The following is a 23,430-nucleotide window of genomic DNA, read 5'->3' as shown; positions in this document are numbered from 1 at the left end:
GGTTTGATAATGTACCTCAGTACGTAGGATGCGAACATTGGAGAAGGCTGCGCAAAGGAACACGGGACTTCTCCGTGCATTTTTTGAAACTTCTTGCAAGTTCATAATTAGTTCAAAATAAAAGGTTTTTTGCCAAACTCAGTACACGTTGTATACTTTCCCCCCTTGTTCTATCAGATAGCTGTCCTTGGCCTTGCTCTCTCTGGCAGTTTACCAGGCTGAGCTAGAACACGGCGACCTGGGAGGGTGAGACTGCGACGAGTAGCTGTCCCAGTCTCAGGGACGTGCCCCATAATCTCTGACATTCCTCAAAACCCTGTACTACGCTAATCTCCCAAAAGAGTTGTTATTTTTTTCTAGATGTATCAAAGTTCACAAGTTTTCCATTTCAAAGCCTTTCTTATTCTGTGACCCAGTGCAACAAAAGAGCAAAAAAAAAAAAAAAAAAAAGTTACCTTTCTGTTCACATTTTTTTTTTAATTTTTCTGTACCTCAGAGTTGTTCAAATCATTACACATTATTCTCGGGATGCTCTATAGATCCTTATTCTTTTCTGATCCTCTTTCATATCTCTGCTATAATTTCAGCCTCCTACTTTGCCACACAAAACCCATTTTTCTGCAAAACTCTAAGTATGTTATAAATTCTTACTTTCCAGCTCCTGTTTTTAAGACTCCCTGGTTATATGATGAAATAAGCATATTCATATAAGATGCTTAGAATAGTGCCTCTGTCACATTAGTACTTAATCAATTATAAATACGTTTTATTTGCCACCTCCCCTTAATGCCTTTTAGAAGTGTAATTTTTTTTTTTTTTTTTTTTAAAGAAAGGCAGGCTGCAACATGCAGCACCTCCTTTGGATGTGTCTGGAGTCTTGGAAGCTTGACACCCTACATTCTTCTACAAATGGTCCTGGGGAGCTTGCTAGGGTCACCCGCCTAACCAGCCAGATCAGCTGGATCAGCCCTGGTGATCAATGGGATGACAGATGTCACAGCCATCTTGCCCTCACATCCTAGAAGTGTGATTTTTAAAAAAATTCTTTAGCTTAGACTTTTAATTTTTATTTTTGATGTTATTAAATATTTTGTTTTATTTTAAATCTAATGAAAGGAAAGTATGCAAAGGTGGAAAATACCAAAAATAGAGAAAATACCAAAGCAATCTCTCATACTTAAAACTAGTTTTCAGAAAAAGGGATTTAAAAAATTCTCCAATCTTTAGTGTCTCCTCCCTCTAAGCAAGGTCCCTAAGGATGTGGTGTACCTCTATTAGCCTCCAGTCTCTTAGTCGATAGTAATTATTTAACTTAGAGCAAATTAGCTTAAACAAATAAACAAAAATCTGAGTCATCCTATTTGAAAACCAGGCCTTCCATTTTTTTGTTTTTGGCATTCAAGCTTTGCTGTCTAGAGATTATGTTTACTATAGAGGTAAAGAATTCTCATTTTCTTGGACCACTTTGGAGGAGGGGGCCACTCCTTGGAAGGGTGAGGTCATTTCCAAAGTTAACTGGGAGGGAGGTAAATCTCTTATGACCAAAGCAGGAACTTTGAGCCCACATGGACTGCGGGGAGGGTATCCTTCTTGGACTCATCATGCAGATATCACCATGTAGGCAGCGGATCTCAAGTGAGCGGATCTCAAGATGGCACCTCCACAATTTTTTGGATCTGAAGAGTATACATCTGTAGTAGTCTTCTTAGGCTGCCATAACACAGTTCTACAGGTCAGGTGGTTTAAACAATGTTTATTTTCTCACAGTTCTGGAGGCCAGAAATCCAAGATCATGGTGCCAGCAGATTCAGTTGTGGTGAAAGCGCTCTTCCTAGCTTGTAGATGGTCACCTGCAAGACTATGTCCTTACATGGTCTTTCTACTGTGCATGCACTTGGGGAGAGAAAGAGAGAGAGAAAGAGAGAGATGGTTCTCTGGTGTCTCTTCCTATAAGGACACTAGTCGTATGGAATCAGGGCCCATCCTTATGACCTCATTTAACCTTAATTACTTCCTTAGAGACCTTATCTCCAAATGCAGCCATATTGAGAGTTAGAGCTTCAACAAAGGAGTTGAAGTGGTGGACACAGTTCATAACAATATCCTAGAAGCCATCACTGGACATCATGACAGCTTCATGATTATGCCCAAGTAAGAAATATCCCCTCTGCAGCTCCTCAGGGCTCTAAGTTCTTGTGCTGTTGTGAGAGGCACATCTGGGCAGGATCTGAAAGTTACTCTTTAAGAAACATGCTGCATTTAACCTTTATCTGTAAGCCTCTGGATTTATTTGTCTTCCGCTCTCCCTTGGCATATGTAAAGTCTGCTCTGAGTCCCCCTTATCTGCATTCAGATAAACCAAGGGGAGGGGACTGTGGCTGCAGTTGGGCTAGAGATCTGGGCAATGGAGCACCTGCTTCCCAGAGTTATGACATATGGTCACCACTGAGGGTGACACTCAGGGGCCCATGTGAGCCCCAGAGCATCTCTGGTCAGGTCAAACCCTGAAGGTTCGGAGGTTATTAATTTAATAAGTTAGGAAGTATTTTCCATAATCCCTCACTTTTCTTTTCTACTGGTATTTCTCCATTTATTTCCCATGGGCTTAGTCTCTCAGAATGTGACCTTTTTTGGAGAGAGTCTTTACAGAGGTAGTCAAATTAAAACTAGGTCATTAGAGTGGGCTCTAATCCAATATGACTGGTGTCCTTGTCAAAGGGGGAAATTTGGACACAGAGAGAAATATACAGGGAAGATGATGTAAAGAACTGCACATAGTGGGACACCATGTGAAGACTGGCTTATGGTACCAGCATCCAAGGAACTACCAGAAGCTGGGCAAAAGCACGAAACAGATCCCTCCCTAGCACCAGGGAACATGGCCCTGCCACCACCTTGGCCTCAGACTTGTAGCCCACAGAACTGTCAGACAAGATATTTCTGTTATCTAAGCCAGCAGCTTGTGGTACTTTTTACAACAAGAAGAACTGCTCTGAAAATATTGATTGCAAGGTAGTGAGGGAGGGTGTAAAGACAAAATTATAAAGATGACAAAAATGATAGGAATGGAGACTAGACTAGGGCTGCCAGGATCTAGAGAGTCAGGGAAGGCTGTGACTATAAAGAAGTCTAGGGAGTTCCCTAGTGGTGGCAGAGCAGTGCTGTGTCTTGACGGCTGTGGTCTTTACACAGATCTATACGTGGAATCAAATGTAATAGAACCATGCACACACACCCCCCAGAAATAATAAGTGCGCTCAAAAGCTGGTGAAATTCAACTAACATCTACAATCTAGTTAGTTGCACTATTCTAACATCAGTTTCCTGGAGTTACATAAGATGTTAGTTACCATAGGAAGAAGCTAGCTGATGAGTACACAGGTCCTCTCTGTCACAGTTTTGCAATTTTTATGTCAGTCTGTGATAATTTCAAAATAATACATGTTTTACCAGAAAGAGAACTTGGCTGGGAGACATGGGACAGAGACTTTTCTTTCATTTCTACTACCCATGTGGCGTCAGCCTTTGACCTCAGTGGCCCCTGTTTAACCAGCTGTTAAATCATTATCACAGGATGTGAGTATCTGAATAACCTCAACCAGTTTTGAAGGACAGATTTCAAGGGCAGAGAGAGCAAACTATTAAGCATGTATTGTGGAACTTCAGAATTTCAGTTCTTAATACAATATTGATTTAACTCTCTCTAATAATTTCTGCTCTAATTTGAACCCTGCGAAATAGTTGAAAATGGTATAAAAATGGAGCTCTCTTGGAACTCTGACACAGATGCACCCCAAAGTGACATCGTATTTAATCAGCTGTCAGCTGGTTGTGGATGCAATTATCAAGTGCAGATTATCTCTAATCCTGTACCGGCATTATTTTTAATTTTTCTAAAAGTGAAATAATTGATTCTGATACATGGTTCCAGACTTAGTCATTAGTATCTTTTAAATTTCTCCCCGGGGTTTCTTTAGAGATCTAATCAGATCTAGAGCTCTTCAGTACCATTTCCAGGCTACATTCATATATTCTGTTTTCAAGATTTATTTTTAAAATGATGGTACTTAGGATACTTGGTAACTGAATAAACAAGGTAGAGAACAGGATTATGGATGGTCACATTTCTGGATGAAATATAAGTGTGTGGGTACACACACATTGCATTTATTTTAATATATGCGTGGAAAGAATCTTAGAGAACAGACTCCATGCTGTTAACAGTGCTTATCTCTGAAGGACTGAAATTGCAGGAGACTCATTTTCTGAGGAATATGTTTCCATAATATTTAATCAATAATGATTAAATTATATTTGATGCCCTTCCCAATCATACTGGCTAACAATATGCAGATATTGATCCCATTCCACCACACACACACACACACACACACACACACGAGTGTATATTAGCATATCACTCACCCTACAATAACTATGCACAGGAAAGTTTAGATTATAGGGGGAAATTATAGGCATTGTCCTTATCTCTTGCCTAGCCATACATCTCAAGGCTGCTGGTCCATTACATCCTGTTTCTAACACTTTGACCTCTTTGTCTGCCTCAAAACCTTTGGGATTCCAACACTGACCTCCATCTCTCTTCTAGTCCCAGGCGCTTGGTGTTTACCAGGAGTCTGTTGTGTTTGGACCTTAGCTTGTTTTACTCCTATGGCACAGAGACCTTGTGGGGATTCTTCCCCCTGGCACCATTCTTCCCAGTCCCCAAGCCCTTCTGTTCTGCCAGCAGCAGCCAGGGCAAAAGATGCCTAGCAGCATGGATAAATTGTGAGGAAGAAGAGGAATCTAAGTGTTAAGCAGCCTGGCAAACATGCCGAGGGACTGAAGATGCTTGTTCTTGGATAAAGCATAACCAAAGCACGGTGACATCATTTATGTGAGAGAATTAAGGACCTCAAGAAGAAAGAACAGGTCACTGCCTGGTGGGGCTTTTGTACGTCCAAGTTCAACACACACGTATTTAAGTCTAAGAATTAAAGGGAGACCTCGAGTTCTCCAGGAACTGAGGAAAGGGAAAGACAACAAACACAATGTGTCACCAATCTTCCAAATAGGGGAAGCATGGGAAAGAAGCAGGTGCTACCTTTGCAGATAAAGCACGGTGGGAGGGGAGGGGTCACATCCTGAGAAGGTGCATCAGCATAGCAGGCAAGCCTTCAAGGACTATGTCATGCTGAGAAGTTGGCCTTTTGGGGGCCACCAACCCAGGACAGAGGATAAATCTGTTGACAGTCTGGGCTCCCTTCTACTGAATGCCACCCCCCCTCCCCGCGGATACATACAGAATTGAGTCAAAAGTTAAGACACAATCATGAAGAAAAGCCACAGCCCTTACCTTCTGTGGGAGAAGCCAGCAATTAATGATCAGCAATATTGTGGCAAGGGAACCACAGTTCTGTGGTGGGGGGACCACATGTGCAAGAGTCATAAACTTGAACTCTGCCCTTTCTCCCAGAAAACGTGCCTATGCACACTCACACAGATGTTTGCGTAGTCTCAGGGATTTCAAGAACCCTGTTTAGGAACTTTCAAATCATTAAGTTTCCTTGGAAAAGGTTAAAACTCAGTAGAAAATCAGAAAGTGCTTAGTGTGGGATTTAGAATATGGAAGAAAAATACAGGGGAGGGGGGATAGGAAAATTAATAACAAAATAGAAGCCAAAATTAATAGGCTTAGTAAAATAGCAAAAGCTTTTTGGGCCAGAATTTGAACAGAAAAGTCATCTAGTAAAGCTGAATGTTTCTTCAAAGGAACAACAGAAAGACCCCTTGGGTCGGTGATGAGAGTGGGAAGCCATCTTCTGTGAAACAGACAGAGGAGTAGGAAGAGGGAAGAAGCCTGGTGGATTCTGCAAACACCCAAAATACAAATTAAAATGACAAAAAGAAACTTGGTCAGTTTATCCCAAGAAAACACAAGGGAGATTGCTAGGTAATTGAGCTAAAATCAGAAAAATAAAAGCCAGAAATGAGATGCAAATTACAAGATACACACAAAGAACTATACAAAGTTCTTTAAATACAGAAGTCATGAGAGATAGTTACAGGGATGTTGGCCTTTCAAATTGCTTTTGAATAAACACTGACAAGAAAAATCCCTTAACAAAACTTATAACTGTTTTGTTATTGAGGAATTGAGTTTGCTGAGTTTCTAGCCATCAATAATAACAATAATGATGACAAAAATAGTAATAGTCACAGTATTACCAATATGTCATAGACATGAAACACAATCCCTAAGCATAAAACTTTGTTTTCATTCATTCGTTCATTCCATCAACACCAATTGTCAGAGCATTTTAGTGGACACCTGAAATGAGTAAATCCACATAAAGCACTCACCAATTATTAGCTATTAACATTGTTATCGATGTTTCTGCTTGCCGAACATTCATTTCTCCTGTTGTGGTACATGAGTCCCTTTTCTCCCTTTGGAAATCATTCTCAGTCTATGTGGATGGGATGGGTTTAACCTCTGCTTCTAGTTTCTGGAAGGTCTCCTGACCCTGACTAAGACAGTCAGAGTAGCACATCCCTCAGTCATGGGGACGAAATCATGGATGGACCTATGACCCAAGCGGACCAATGAAAACCCTCCTTGGGATATTTGCTGATATGCTTTCTAAGGCATAGGGCACTGAGGATCAGATAAGCCTGGAGCAACCAGAGCCATCTTGGTCCTTACAAAGGCATAACCTGTCTAAGAATAAAAGGAAAAATCACCCAAAGGACAAAGTTTGAGTCCAGGAACACAGCTAGGATGAAACCACCCACTTCCATCTCTAGCCTTCTCAGTTACATGACCCAGTGATTCCTTTTTCTTGCATAAGTTGGTATGAATTGCATTTCTGTAGCTTGCAAACCAGAGTCCTAGCCTGAAGGGTTTGCTATGTGCATGCTATGTGCTGGAGAAATACCGGAGCCTAAGACAGATGAGGACTCTGTCCTCATGCAGCCCAGAGTCCAAGGAAGCCTGCAATGAACAACTCACTACAATGTATTAGGAGTCATAAGGGAGGAGCTCAAGTGTCCAAGGCTCAAGTTTAATGATAGATGCATCTCACCTGGTCTGCGAGATCAAGGAAGACTTCGCCAATGAAGAGACACTTACTCTGAGACATGAAGGACCAAAAGGAGTTCCTCTGGTCGAAACAGACCACACCAAAAAAAAAAAAACAAAACTCAATTCTTGCACAGATAGAAAATTCTTGAGCAAAATTCTTACTCTATACATTATATAAAAGGCAACTTTGAGCTGACTAGGAGAACAGGCAATATCAGAAGTACAAAGTCAAGAGTACACATTACATGGAAATCAAGGCATCTATAGATTTTTTAAATTTTTTTATTTTTATTTTTGTTTAATTTTATTATGTTATGTTAGTCACCATTAGTTTTTGATGTAGTGATCCACGATCCATTGTTTTCATATAACACCCAGTGCTCCATGCAATATATGCCCTAAATGTAAGATATATTAATTTCTGTAAACAACAAGAAATTTTGTATAAAAGAGACAGCTTAAGAAATGTAGACGTGTTCACGAACATACAATGTCAAAGATCATGTCTGTGATGGTCTCCGGGGACCTGACACTATTGAGGCAGGCTAGATGGTAGAATGGTATTCTACTGAAGGGTTGACAATTTGGGCATTTCTGAGGACTAAAAATTCTGTTAGTGGCCTTAGAAAAGTCATGTAAGTTTTTAGGCATTAATTTTTTAAATCTAGAAGAGTTGTAACTAGAGGCTCTCTAAGAGCTCTTGCACTAATTAAATCCTATGATGCATCTCCAGTCTAGCTCGTCAAAGCTTAATTTTGACATATTGAAGTATCATTCAGGTACCAACCGAGGACTCACTTTCCTGAGTTCCTATTTCCTGAGGGCCTTTTCACTGATTATTCTTTATTTGTAGGACTGTAACTTACCTAGAGAACTTGACTTTTAAAGAAAGATAGAAGCTCAAGTCCATGTTTCACATTATAGAGTGTAAAATGTTGGCACAGTGCGATGCTTCTAAAAATCAAATGATGCTCCCAGAGCAATTCACAGAAATGTGTCTGGATTGAGAAATGATACAAAGTTAAATTAAATACATGAAGTACAAGTGTAGAATGATGTGTTTGGCTTCAAAACAAACATACCAGGTAGGAAGGTCTATTTCAAAGAAGTCCTATGGGAGATGCTACCTCATCCCAGACACGTACTCAGCCACACACAAGGTATTTTTGGAAACTACGTTTTTTTGAATTGCCTTTAGAGATATTGCTTGTTCTTTTGACTACCGCTAACAGTGATTCAATTTGTCCTTCGGATGACTTTTAAAACAATGAAAAGATACTTAGCTCCAAGTCAGGTGAATAAAGTGGATAATTGAGCTGCAGAATTCCACTTTTACCTGAGACATAAAGCAGTGAGTTCTGTTCCCTCAAACTGACGCTAGAGCAGTTCCACGTAAGATCTAAAAAGAGTAAAGTTTTGAACGATGGCATCTCTTGAGAGTAAGTGTGGCTCCTGCTAGGATGACTACTCAAGCACAAACTCCAGGTCTACTGACACCTCGATCATGTCTTAATCCCCTGTTATACAAAGTTGAAGACATTGGAATTACCACTGGGGACACCTCCAATAATTCTCTGTGAATTCATCATCCCAAAATATCTCAGAGCCTACAGCATGAGCCACGCCCTATACACAACAGGCACTCAAAGAATAAGCACTGGGATGCCGGGGTGGCTCAGTTGGTTAAGCGTCTGCCTTCAGCTCAGGTCATGATCCCAAGGTCCTGGGATCGAGTCCCGCATTGGGCTCCTTGCTCAGCGAGGAGCCTGTTTCTCCCTCTGCCTGCCGTTCCTCCTGCTTGTGCTCTCTCTCTCTGACAAATAAATAAATAAAATCTAAAAAAAAAGAATAGGCACAATTGCTCATCTCAAAGCAGGACAGAAGCAAATAAGAACTAGAGCTTGTCCCTGACTTTACATTCCTTTCACTGGACCCTGAAAAGAGAGTGTCTAGCAATAGACAGTAACAACAGCATGAAAACTCAAGACTATAGTGATGGGGCTTTCAAGAAATTAATCTTAATTTCTGAGCGACATTTTGAAAAATTAATAGAATCTAACCAACTATATTGATTCCATGCTTGAGAGACAAGTTTCCTAAATTATATTTGGTATAACATCTTTGAATAAATCCATGACTTCATATTACCTCTAAGCCTCAAACCAAAATTCTGTGAGAATTTAAGAAATGTAGACTGTTTATTGACTTTCCTACATGTTTACTGCCACCACTTGTAACTCTTTACAATTGAATTAGTAACATTCAAATAATATTCAAATCCCACATTAGTTCACAATCCATTTTCACCTCCAGGGGAAGAGATGCTTTGTCAATATAAATCATCGCAAAAATTCAAAGAAACTTACTAGTTGTTCATTTCTTAAACTTTAACAAAAAATAATCTATTTTAGGGGTGCCTGGGTGGCTCCAGTTGGTTAAGCCTCCAACTCTTGGTTTCAGCTCAGGTCATGATCTCAGGGTCGTGAGATTCAGCCCCACCTGGGGCTCCTCACTTAGTGCAGAGTCTGCTTGAGATTCTGTCCCTTGTCCCTCCCCCCACTTGTGTGCGCTCGCATGCTCTTTCTCTAAATAAATAAATAAAATCTTTTAAAAAATGATCTATTTTAGTATCCTACCTTTCCCATTGGACTTACCCAAAGGTCAGTGGAAACAAAAATTTCCTCCGTAATTTTAAATGCTGAAGATGCTTGGGGGAATAGACTGGTAATTTACTTACCTTTTTTTTTTTTTTCCAGAATTAATGTGTCTATGGAAGTAAATTTTTAAAACTAGTAAAAAATGGGGGCACCTGGATGGCTCAGCCGTTAAGCATCTGCCTTCGGCTCAGGTCATGGTTCCAGGATCCTGGGATCAAGCCCCGTATCGGGCTCTCTGCTCAGCGGGAAGCCTGCTTCTCCCTCTCCCCCTCCCCCTGCTTGTGTTCCCTCTCTCGCTGTGTCTCTCTCTGTCAAATAAATAAATAAAATTAAAAAAAAAAAACTAGTAAAAAATGGGAGAAGACAAGAGAATAGTTAAGATGATCATCTTTTACCACTAGCGTAAGTCTCCCAATCAAAACCTACACACATTTATTCTGGCAACTATCTTTAATGTCCACTTAAGAGAACTTAAATGCCCTCAAATAGAATTTACTCCAGGTCAGAAGCTATCTAAAAACATCTCTCTAAATTTAACTTTAGTTACTAATATTGAATCCAACATTACTCTTAAGGCAAATACAGTAAGCACTGATACATGATTTTTTTCTTCTTAAGACAAAGGGAAACGCACTTTACTTCATCCATCTAATAAAATAACCTAACTCAAAATTGTGACTGGATCAGCAGATCCATCTGCCTAATTCTCTGTTAAAAGATTAGGGATATGTCATTTCAGGAAATAAATTCTGCAAGGGAGCTCGTACTGCTCTGCTCATATGGAATTGATTTGAGCCAAAAAAGATTTTACAAGACCAACATTTTCATATTTTCCGGGTCAGCACAATCCCCTAGAGTAGAGTGATCCCCAAGGCATGGACCAACATCTCCAAGAACCTAAATCTGGCCACTGGGAAATGGGTTTCTTTCAGTTGATGTGTTCAGCATTTCATCATTCTATCTCCTACCCATCCTTAAATTCATGTAGGAAAAAAATGTATTTCTAGAACAAAGAATGAAGCTCTTCTCAATTGATATTCTTTTATAGTTAAACACTAACATCATCTTGCACATTTACAATTCACATGTTTTTCCCATCTCTGATCAATTGCCAGATATAAGTTGAGGCTACTGTGTGAACCAATAGAAATTGGCCCTTGCCTCTGCTGGATTTCAGATCTAGTTGGACAGATAGGTGGCACGTGGGAAAAAAATAGCAAAACCTATAAGTGAGTGCTCATTTGTGGGGGTTAGACTGCATATTTAGGGGGAATTAAGAGATGAAGGACATGCTTGGGAGCTGTACTGTGCCGTGAGCAAGGAGAGGGGTCTCCATAGAGGGTGACAGATGAATCACGCTGGTAACAAAGCGTGTACAGACCCCAATGACTGTCACTTGCTTGCTGGAAGTGATGCTTAGCTATGAGCCATTAGCAGACACAGTTTGGTGAAGGCTTTGATAGGATTTTGTTAAGATAAAGGGAGAGAACATTTCAGAACAAGGAGTGTCACGTGAACAAACTCAGAGGCAGAAATGATGCAGTTGAGGGGTAAACACTCCTGAAATTTTCAAGCTTTGTATCAACTTACACTAGGAAGATAGAGTCTCATAAAATGAATATTTCACATCTTTAACTGGAGGGAGAATACAGATTCCTGCTCCTGTTTCCCTGGAGATTCTGACTCCGTAGGTCTATGGAGATACCCAGAAATCAGCATGCTAAAGCACATTCGTGTATTTTGATCCATTTTGGAGGCACACTAAGCCAATGAATTGATGCCGTGCCTAGTTTTTATAACACTCTGACACTCCGGCTGTTTCGTGATTCTATGAAAGCACATTTTAAAAAATGTATTATTGAAGTGTAGTGGGTGAAAGCCCATTTTAACATAAATTGTTAGATGCTAATTTAAAAAAAATTAATCACTCAAGGCTGCACCTTCTCGAGACAGAGTTTGGAGGAGTTAAGAAGGAGCTGGAAAGCACAAATAGGATCCCAGAATTGTGGCAATGATGTTAGATATACCACTTCATTTTACAGATGAAAACACTGAGACCCAAAGGAATTCAATGACTTGCAGTAGCTGTAATATCAGAGACCTTGGATGAGAAAAAGCCTGGTCTGTCACTTTGCATAAGCAGTTTAAGGAATCCAGTATTGTTCAGTATGTGAGGAAGTGGTTGCACAATGGAAAGGCCATGAACCTGCAGATTTGCTAAAAAGCGGTGCTTCTGAAGGTGCAGAGGCAAGGTCCTGAAATGTATTAGAGAAAACAGATGCTGATTTCACCTGAACTCCATCAGAGGTGTATAGAAGGTCTCAGTGGACAAACAAGTGACCTTGCAATGCACCTTGACACGCACTGAAATCTGCAACCCGAGTCCACGGTGAGAAAGCATGGGGATTTCACCAACCCCTCCCCAGGTAAAGTCGGAATCGGACAGACTCTTAGTAATTGGGCATAATTAGACCTAAATTCAGCCCTCCCAATGACACACACAAGAGGGAACTTTAGCAATTCCATACATCTAAATAAAAACAAACTTTCATTATACTGAGCACTCCATCCCATAAGTTGGGTTTGCTTTGGACATTTGTATTTGATCTGTGATTTTGCTTGGAACATTTACTCATCCAAGTTCAGAATTTGATGACATTTGGGTGTCTTACCAATATATCCTAAAACATAACTCTCTCATTACCCACTTTTGGTTTATAACTACCTAAAATCAGAATATTCTATTAACTGCTTAATTTCTAGAATATGTACATGCAAGGGGTATACTTACTATAGTCTTCTGACTATTGTCTTTTTTTAGGATAAGGTGACCTTCCTAGACTCGAGTCATGGTCTTAGTCATCTTTTAACCTCTGGAGTGCCTAATCATTAAATCGCACTGTTATCTGAAATTTGGACAACTCGGTGCCAGTCATGTAAGCCAGAAATCCAGGAGTTATTCCTGACCCCTGCCCATTTCTCACACCTTAGATCCAGTTCATCCCTGAGATCTGCTCCGTGAATCTCTCCAACATCCATTCCTCTCACCATCTCTGGGGCTGCGTGGCTCTAATTTACTCACATCCAGAAAGACACTAAAGTTGGGGGACATTTGTGCACAACACACTCCTGGGACCTCCTAGACGGCAAAGATCACGATTTACCACCTGTCAAATTAGGCTTCTTATGTCTGCGCAGTAATGAGGTCTTGGCGAGTACGTTTTTCTCTGGAAAGCGCAAGAAAGAAGAAATTGTTCTGGAAAGTGGGGACTTTAGGAAGGGATGGACTTTTGATGTTTATTTTCCACCCCTCCTCTCCATCTAGGAGGAGAAGGAAAGAAAGAAAAGAAAAACACCAAAGCGAAAAAATATTAAAGAAAAAGATGTATCTGTGTGGTTTTTATCAGTGGGGAGAAGACATTTAATTCCTTTTGTTACCAGTTTTCCTTCTCTTTGTGGGGTTACCCTTCCTTTAATATCTTTACTGAATACTTATGCCTCCCTTTTCCATGAACTACCTTCCTCCTGAACCTCTTTGCTCACTTCAGTGGTTCTCAACCTGGCCGTGCATTGAATGGCCTGGTAAGCTTTCTAGAAATACTGGTGTCTAATCCACTAAGTCCACGGTGGGAGGTGGGGAGCGTTAAGTTCTGTATTTTTGGAAAAGTATCCTGGAGTCTAACCTCTATGTAGGGCTGAGAATTACTGTTTTCGTATGTCAAGGGTCTCTTGAATATCTTATTCTAGCCAAAATGGAGGAAAGGCTGACAGAATAGAAGGAAGTTAAAGGAGAAAGCAGCCCTGACCTTGGGGGAGAATAGTAAATGTGAACGAGAAAAGGTAAGAAGGTTTCATTTAGAGTCATCGGGAGATTGAGTCACGCAAAGGGTTTCAACGTGTGTGAGGCCTGGGGAGGCATGCCTTGTTTCAGCCAGGCAAGGAGAGCCCGGACTGGAGCCTGGCACTTCTGAACCTTAGTCCATTGCTTTTTGACCTAGAGGGTTTTGAAGGGTAAACCAAGCCTGAATCAGATTCCTGCTCTGGTGGGGTCGGAGGAAGTAGGTATTGGGAAGCAGGCAGGTCTACATTGGGAGTTTGGGTTCTGGAAGCCCTGAAAGATCTAGTCCCTCCTGTTCTGCTCTTGGAGCTGGGGTCACAGCCTGACCACCTGGGTCAGGAGGGTCTGGGAGCCTGCAGGGTTATGAGGCGGTGCCCGGGAAGGGAAGCAAATGGGGCCACGGCGGCTGTGTCCCCAGCGTGAGCAGTCCCATGGAGCAAGGCTCAAGACCGCAGCAGGCAGGGCCTGCCCTGTAAGTCTCAGCTCATCCCCGCACCACTGCCTGGACTAGTCTGGAGCAACCTGGCCAGGTCTCCCAGAGGAGCCCTACTGTGGACCGATGCACTGGAAGAACTAAACGATTAATGTGAAGCCAATTGAAAAGGCTTGAAAAAATGTAGCTGCTAATAAGTTAACTGAATATTAGAATATATAGCAATAAACACTTGCTTTAACTCTGCAGTCTGAAGATAAAATGTGATTGATGAGTTAACATTGAAAGATCTTCTTCCTGAAGCAGCATTAATATCTATAAACATAATAGTAATTTAAATGCTTTTGATTTAAAGCAAACAAATGTCTTGACTTTCCGTTGGCATATGTTGAGATAGGCTTCCATTAAATGTGTTGGATTTCTCTTAACCCATTCGCATGATCTTCTCCCGTCCCCTTGTGGCCAAATGAGGACATTTGCACGCCAGTTGCCTGGGGTAGACCTTCATGGCACAAAACAGAGCAGGTGGGGATGAAAGCCATTGCTCCCACCTTATTAGGATAATACCCAATCTAGACAGTGCCATGCCCGAGACAACTCAATTATTTGACAAACTTACATTTAGTCTCCACTTATCTGCAAAGACATAAAGCCTTGAGATGACCTTTAGCATCCAGGGAAGGAAATTTGAGGGGATAGCACCCCCTGCTGGTGTATTTTATTATCACCAGGACTTAATGTCTGCCTGCCAAAGGAATGATTGATATCGCATGGTTAATGTGAAACATTCATGCAAAACTGTGATTCTTTTCAACAGGTCCTCTGACTGTTCCAGAGATCCACCTTGCCCTTCTTTAACATTTGGCCTGGGTGCATTGTTCATGTTTAGGCAGTCACTTCCTCCCTTCTTTTCTCTAACCTAAGTACCTGTAAGAGTAAAACCATGTGATGCCTTTGGAAGCTAGTCTCCCGCTACATATAGTCTTTTATTCTTGGAGGTAAGGATAAATGCCATAATTTCTTATCCTTCACTTGTAGATTATCTTCTTTTCCCAAATTCACTTTTCAGAGAACTGTCCTCCTTTCAAAAAAAAAGAAAAAAAAAAAAAAGGAACTTTCACCCATACCGTGGAAATCTCCAGCCTAGATCTAGAACAACAAAGCCCCCCCTATTCAAGGGGAGAAAGGAAATCTAAATACAAATACACTTTTAGTTCAGTTCTTGAAATGCTCCAATACCACATCATGTCTTGATTGTCCAAATCCTATGGAAAACCTCACCATTGTTTGGTTCATGGTCATGGCTAACTTCATCCTCAGGGTCCCCTCCCTTTTGGTTAACGCTCCTTCTCCAGGGTGAATGTTTTGTGGTGTATCTTGGCTGCCTGAGGACCCCAGTGATGGCTCCCGCCCTCTCCTGTCCCTTGTGAGCCCTGTCTGTTGTGCCCACAGTTTATTCCTCCCATATCCACTCCCACCAGATTTAAAAACATCCACCATGGTTCCAGTTCCCCTTCTCACACAATATAAAACTACTCAACATAAACAATATCAAAAAGAAAACAAACTGTTCAAAATCCTCTTTTCTTCCCAGATAAAGTCACCTTCACTTAAGGAAGGGACATTAATGATGCAAATTCAAGAAAAGCAAGACTGTCACAACACAGATCTTCCCACACACTAGTCCACTTACGTGAGAGCAGCTCTAAGCTTTATGAAGTTTGCCAGAGAGGTCAGCAGCTCCACAGTGGTGTCTGAAATCTCTTCCAGTACTGTTGGGTATTCGCTGTTATGAGTGGCTGTAGACCTCTGGTCTTCTTCAAGGTACTCTAAGAAAATAAAATAATAACAAAAATAATAGGTCAGTGCATTTAGGATGGTTTAATTGTATTCATTTATAAAATGTAATTTTTTTAAGTTTGCAGTTTTCTCTTTTTTAAAAATATAGCAAATCGAAGGCACTGCAGATCACAGGATTTTGCCAGGATGCCAAGAAATCAGTAGCAAACAGAGACTTACTGACCCCATTCTGCAAATCCTGATCCTGTTAATCAACTGGGACATGGCTTTACCCTTTAAAAGAGGCAGGGAGAGAAATAACTCAATGTTCCAGCTTTCAGAGTCATCAGGACAGATGAGATTATATCAAAGTTACAGAAACAAGACCTGGAAGGCTGGTTGAATACTTAGTCACCTTTGAAAAATTCAAATATTCAAGCAAATATTACCTAGAATGTATCTCTGAGTTTTTGGTGTTTTTTTTTTTTTGTTTGTTTGTTTGTTTGTTTGTTTGTTTTGGTCATTCTGTTTTATTTTGTTTGGCAAGGAAAACTTCACTGAATCATTTTAATTCCTTACTCATTTTGACAGGAACATGTATGCAGAGGGCAAAATTGCCAGTCAAGAGTATTTATCCACATGGGAAAATCCTAAGGACATTAATTATAAATGGCTTAGCAACATGTCAGATAATTGAAAGGCAACTTTGAGATCGGAAATTTTGTTCCTCAAAAAATAAGGACTTTTTCCTTCGCTCCTTTGGAAATAGCTAAATCATGGATTCCTTCACTATCAAATCAGCAGCTGAGACTTACCTTACCCTTTCCCCTATTCATAAGCTATCATTAATCAAATATCTGTAAATATGGAGAACAACTAGGTCGGGACTCTCTCCTGGAAAGTCTCGTGTTGGGGATGGGCATAGACCCAACTCTAGTTGGGGCGACCCTGTGTCCACTTGGTGCGGTAACTCACTCGCTGACAGAAACTCCTTTCTTTATTAAGTGCATACTCACCATAAAAATCAGCTTTCGCTTGGGGCCATGCACTGTCACCCAAGACAGCAGTGAGGAGGGTCGTGTATCTTATTCTCAACCACACTACCGGGGATCCTAGTAAGAACCGCCAAACGCCACCCACGCGTCATGGGTGAGCTTCCTGCCCTCTTGCTATTGCCATTCGAACGTTGACAATGCTGGCCAAGGTCTGCTTGTTCCTGAGGTAAAAGCTGCAGGTGCTCAGATTTCTCCAAATAAAGCACAAACACACTCTTTAGGAAAACAAAACAGAATGATAAGCTGCCCGACAAAGGCTCCGTTCCAGAAGAAAAATGTGGATTTTTAAGAGCCTGTTGCTACCAGGCCCCACGTGAAAATTTAATTCAGATAATTGAGATGACAGTGAGATGTAAATGCAGGGACTGGCAATAATCATTGTCATTTTTCGAAGTCTTACCTTGATTGTCTCTCCCCTTGTCCCCGGAGTGAAGGAGCTTCAAGTGCCCATCTCATCCATATGGTGACATTTCCTCATACCCTGAACAGAACCATGACCACCAAATTATCACCCTGACTCAGAAAATAGCCGATTTCTAAAAGGGCTAAATTGTCAGGGATTTAACTCTTTCCAAAGAGTCAAGAAAACTCACAGTTAATTATACTTGATGCTATTTTTCCAGTCTTTGTGGTTTACCTGCTACATCAGACAGAGTCATATTGAAATCTGAGTTTCCTCAGTCCAAAACAAAACAAAACAAAAAACTAAATAATGTACTATTTAGTTATTTTTCAGTGTTGTTCCTTCCATAAGAAGATTTCCTATTAACCTAGGATTTTCTTTTCTTTTTTTTTTTTTTTAAGATTTTATTTATTTGAGAGAGAGACAATGAGAGACAGAGAGCATGAGAGGGAGGAGGGTCAGAGGGAGAAGCAGGCTCCCCGCCGAGCAGGGAGCCCGATGCGGGACTCGATCCCGGGACTCCAGGATCATGACCTGAGCCGAAGGCAGTCGCTTAACCAACTGAGCCACCCAGGCGCCCCTAGGATTTTCTTTTTTAAATCCTAATTATTGAAAAGAAAAATCTCTCATCCCTGACCCACTCAATTCAAACTGTACAATGCTATTCTACAACTAGCTGAATATTAATTTAGAAGTAGACAGAGGATTTAAGACATTCACAAAAAGGAAATACAAATGACCAGCCAGCATATGAAGAAGTTCAGCTCTTTTTATTATTGATGTAATGCAAATGTAATTGAGATATTTTTTCCTCCTATCTAGCTGGCAGAGATCTTTATTTCAGATAATCGCACTCCGTGTTGGCATGGATGTAATGAGGAAGGCTTTCTCGTGCACCACTTGTGGAAGCATTTAGTGGTAGAACCTATCTGGAAGCAATCTCTCCTCATGTAACAAGGGTTTCAAAAGACAAAAAATAGAGCTTGGCTCAGGAATTCCACTGCTGAGAAGCCATAACTGACTTGCTAATCCCCGCCCCCCCCCCCCATATCCATTCTCTCTGTCATCCTGAGGTAATTAAATTCCTGTATTTTAGCTGGGCACACAGCTGCCCAGAATGAACACTACATGCCCCAGCCACCCTTATAGCCAGATGGGGACTTGCTGGTTACGTTCAGGCCAATAGGAGGTACTGGAAACATTCTGGGCAAGCTTCCAAAAAAATGTCCTTAAAAAACAACTGATGTAAGTGTATTTTCCCTCTTGTTGTGCTGCTTGGAATGTGGATCCTGAACCAGGAGATGAACTCCTTGTTGTATTAGTGTCAGATCAGAAAACTGGAAGTAGCCTGGGTCCCAGACAACTGTGGAGTCACCATGACACTCTAGAAACTTAAAGTACTTTTCCTTTGTCTTGTCAACTTCTCCAAAATTTTCCTGGTTTTTGTTAAGATGATGTATAAGCCCAAGTTATTTATTTATTTTTTTTAGATTTGATTTATTTGTTTGAGAGAGAGAGTGAGAGAGAGCATGAGAGGGGGGAGGGTCAGAGGGAGAAGCAGACTCCCTGCTGAGCTGGGAGCCTGATGCGGGACTCGATCCTGAGACTCCAGGATCATGACCTGAGCCAGAGGCAGTCTAAGCCCAAGTTCTAACCATCCCTTTGAGTTACTCATCTCTGGGTGCTGCTGTGTGTGAGTGCAGCATCCATGTTGAGAAACTTCTCTTTGTTTTCTTTTTGCTGATCTATCTATTGCCAGTCTAATGTTACAGGGCCGCAGTGGCAGAATCCAGGAGAACAGAAAGAAAAAGGATTTTTTTCCTCTCGTACACTGGAATAGTTACCTTACCACCAAAAGCTAAGCAACTTAGAATCCAAAATCACTTTTGTTGAGTCACAGCTAGAAAGAGGCTGGTAGAACCTTAAGTAATTATTGGCCTGTCATAATAAGTAGTCCCAAGAATTACGCCTCATATAATAAATGTATCACTTCACTGACACTAATCACATTCTCAAAGTTGTAAGGAGCAATCCTTACTTCTTATTTAAATGAGAATAAAAGACTTTGACATTACATTGGGTTTTTTTTTCAAAACCTTCAGAGACACTTTTTAAACTCTCTTCTATTTGCTTGACTTCATGCAATGAACAGTTTATAATTATAAGCAAGTAAGCTAAAGATATATCTTTCAACTGACAAAAACAAAATGTAGGAAGCAAGAATAAGCTATTGAGGCAAAAATAGACCTTGTGTTCTTGCTTCTCATTCTACCACTGCAGGCTGAAACTTAGCAAGACATCGGTTACCACTGATAAATTGTTTTAACAAAAGGGTCACCCCTGCTTCCGTGGGGAGACTAATTTTCATGTTAATTCCATCTGAATACAAAAAAAAAAAAAAATTACAGGCATATCATTTTTCTCAACTATGTCCAGGAAAAATTTCAACATGAAATTATAGTACAAGAGGAGTACATTTTATTCAAAAAAGAAACTTCATGTGAATCTTTGTATCAAGAAAGTCACCCCATCCCCATCATCGACCTAGAGTTTTTCTTTTTTGTCATGTGAATTTTCATATATTTAGCTTCTAAAAAAGGAGTATATTTAGAGTTAAATTGCATGAAAAGAGGAAGAATAACAGCAGCAACAAGAACAGCCACAAAAAAGGAACCCTGAGACTTACCCCACTGTTTGGCTATGTCCATAAAATCCGTGTTCCAGAAGTAAGCCGGAGGCTCCTGGTGTCTTGGTATCGGTAACCAGGTAACGGTCGGTAACATGAGCCTCCGCTGGCAGCTATCTCCCCTCCAATCACTAGAAACCCTGGGCCTCCAGGTTTATAGAAGTCATGATAAATGAAATAGCTCTGAAAGAAGAAAGCATTCTTATAGGTCACCAGCTCCCTAAGCCCTGCAGCTTGATAAGTGAGTGGCAGCACAATTTGGTTTATCAGAACAAAGAGCTGGGTTATGGGTCCCAAGATCCCATCTAAATCAATGATCTTGCACAAGCCACAGGGCCTACACATGGGACAAATTTATTTCTTTGCTTTTTAATTAGAAAATTTTCCAAACTATGCTACAGAACAGAAAATAAGATAATGAATCTCCCACGTGCCCATCACCCAATATGACAGGCTGAATAGTAGCCCCCAAAGATACCTGGGTCCTTAATCTATAGAATCTGGAAATAAAATCTTGAAAATAGGGGCACCTGGTTGGCTCAGTCAGAGGAGCATGTGACTCGATCTCAGGGTCGTGAGTTCAAGCCCTACGTTGGGTGTAGAGATTACTTAAAAATAAAGCCTTTAAAATATATGTGTGTTTGTGTGTGTATGTAGATCTATATATACACACACACACACAGAGATACACACAGAGATACACACACACACACACATATATACACATACATATTTATATGTTTATAGAATCCAGGAATATTTCTTTATATAGAAAAAGGATCTTTTCAGATGTGCTTAAGTTAAGGATCTTGAGATAAAGTGATTATTCTCGATAATCCAGGCAGGTCCTATCACGTAATCCCAAGTATCCTGATAAGAAGGAGGCAGAGAGAAATTGGACTTCAGACAAAAGAAAAGAAGGCCATGTGAGAGAAGCAGAGAGAAACAGGTGCTGTGTCCTCAGCTTTGAGGACCGAGGGAGGGGATCTGAACCAAGGGATGTGCTTACGATACAGGGAAAGACCAAGAACTGGATTCTTGCCTCTAGCCTCCAGAGGGAGTGTGGCCCTGCGGACACCTTGATTTCAGCCCACTGAAAGTGATTTTGGAACTAACTGTAGGAGACTAAAGATGTTATTGTTGTTGCTGTTGTTTAAGATTTTTAAAATTTATTTATTTGAGCAGGGGAGGTGGGGCAGAGGGAGGGGGAGAAGGAGCCTCCCCGCTGAGTGTAAACAGCCTGATGCGGGGCTCAATCTCAGGACCCTGACCTGAGATCGTGACCTGAGCTGAAGGCGGACGTTTAACCGACTGAGCCGCCCAGGTGCCCCTAAACGTATTGTTTTAATCCGAGTTTGCAGCAACTTATTCAACAATCACCAGCACAAGTCAAATCTTGGCCACACATACTCCCTCTTCTCATATTCGTTTGCTCTATGCCAATAATATATAGTACATATACACATTGGAATAACAACTAAGTGTATTATTAAGATATTATTAAGACTAATAATATGATTATTGGAAACTTTTTTCTGTACAGTTGTGTATGTGTGTGTCCTTAGGATTTATCCCATAAGAGCTATAGAGTCAAAGTACTGTACTTTCAAGTCATTTGAAATAATCCTCTCTGGTCAAGTCACAGGTCTAATAGACAAGTAGCTGTGTTTGTTTCATTTTATTTTCAATTTTTAATTGTTTTACAACTATGCAAAAACATTACCTGGTTTCAAAGCTAAACCTGCCAGAAAAGCACGTTTAGAAAAGTCTGATACCATTTCTGTTTCCTCAACTTTACCTCTCTCCCATTATATGTAACCAGTTGTACTGATATTTATCTTTTCATTATTTTTTGTTAAACATAGAAATACTTCATTCTTCTGTCTTTCCTTAGACAAGGTGCCATTTTGCACTTGGCATATTTTCACATAACAATGTATCCTGGAGATCACTACGCAGGAGTACTTAAAGATGTAGCATTGTTCCTCATTCCCTTTTTCCAAATGCATGGTACTTTCTAGTGTTAATTAATTAATTAAACCCATAGTCTATCGATGACCATTTGGTTCATTTTTCACCTTGTCTATTCTAATGGGTGCTGCAATGGATCATTTGTGCATAGAATCACTTCACGTTTTTGTTAGTGTACCCTTAGGGTAGATTCCTGGAAGTGGTTATAATTTTGACAACTATCAGTAAATTCCCCTCCACAGGGGTTGTGCCGTTTTTCATTTCTACCTGCCGTGTATGAACGGGCCTGTTCACCAGCAAGTTACGTTGAACTAAAGCAATGGTACTAGCAAGCACGTGATCAGTGCGACCGAATATTTCCCCCAAGAATTAAAAGAACATAATGACAAATCACCTCTATAAAAAATAGATCAGAGCACAGATAAAATGTTCCAGAAAATGAAAAAAATGACATAAAGAGGTGAAGACTACAATGATCACGTTCAGAAGATAAGCAGAACAAAAAACAAGCTTCTCATAGAAATAACAGTTATTCACTAAAGGGAAGACTCGAGAAGACAAACCAGAGGACAATCAGCAAAATCAATGAAAAGGTGCTTAAAAGAAGTATAGTAAATAAAAGCTGTGGGGAAGAGACAAAGGACATTCAACCCATGCATATTTGATGACTTTGAAGAGGAAAACTCCACATACAGAACAGAAAAAATATATAATTCAGCAAAATTTTTGTAAAACGGAGATTTAGGGCGCCTGGGTGGCTCAGTTGGTTAAGCGACTGCCTTCGGCTCAGGTCATGATCCTGGAGTCCCGGGATCGAGTCCCGCATCGGGCTCCCTGCTCAGCAGGGAGTCTGCTTCTCCCTCTGACCCTCCTCCCTCTCATGCTCTCTGTCTCTCATTCTCTCTCTCAAATAAATAAATAAAATCTTTAAAAAAAAAACGGGGATTTAATCTACTGATTGAAAAGATAGACCATATCTCAGGAGAAACTGATTTTGGGGCAGCTGGGTGGCTCAGATGGTTGAGCGTCTGCCTTCTGCTCGGGTCATGATCTCCAGGTTCTGGGATCCAGCCCCACATTCGGCTCCCTTCTCAGTGGAGAATCTACTTCTCCCTCTTCCTCTGCCTCTCCCCCCCGCACCCCAGATCATGCTCTCTCACTCACTCTGTCAAATAAATAAATAAAATCTTTAAAAAAAAAAAGAAAAGAAGGTAAGTGAGACAAATCTATTTATATATAAGACTAAGCCTAAAACCATCTTGAGATTCTGGTTATCAAACAGAATGTCAATGCCATGAAATCTGAAGATGAGAAATAGAATGATCACAAACAAAAGTAGGCAAGTAAAGACAGGGAGGAAGTGGAAAGCGAACGTGCAAATAAAAAAAGGGTTTCATCTTTTATAAAGTCTTAAAAATAGGCACAAAGAATAATAACAGAAGCAGTCAAAATTGGGTTTATTAAATTATCTTGCTTTATGACCATGAAAACACTCCAGATAATTATAAAACAAAATTAAATTTT

The 23,430-nt window shown here is 40.6% G+C and overlaps 1 long non-coding RNA gene across 1 annotated transcript in view; it reads right to left on the bottom strand.

Moving 5' to 3' along the window:
* The window catches only part of LOC145720772 (uncharacterized), a 47,701-nt gene extending 26,119 nt beyond the window's left edge, over window positions 1–21,582 (bottom strand). The window contains exons 1-2 of the long non-coding RNA XR_014143987.1: window positions 19,924–21,582; window positions 15,706–15,826 (exon numbers count right to left, since the gene is read on the bottom strand). This is a non-coding gene — a long non-coding RNA (uncharacterized LOC145720772). The remainder of the gene's footprint in view (window positions 1–15,705; window positions 15,827–19,923) is intronic.
* Window positions 21,583–23,430: the final 1,848 nt, after the last annotated feature.

Source organism: Leptonychotes weddellii, chromosome 3 (assembly GCF_054177405.1).
Source record: "Leptonychotes weddellii isolate Sample4059 chromosome 3, ASM5417740v2, whole genome shotgun sequence".
In the NCBI taxonomy this organism is placed as follows: Eukaryota; Metazoa; Chordata; class Mammalia; order Carnivora; family Phocidae; genus Leptonychotes; species Leptonychotes weddellii.
The sequence above is the reverse complement of the archived record's forward strand: the minus strand, read 5'-3'. Positions and strand labels throughout refer to the sequence as shown.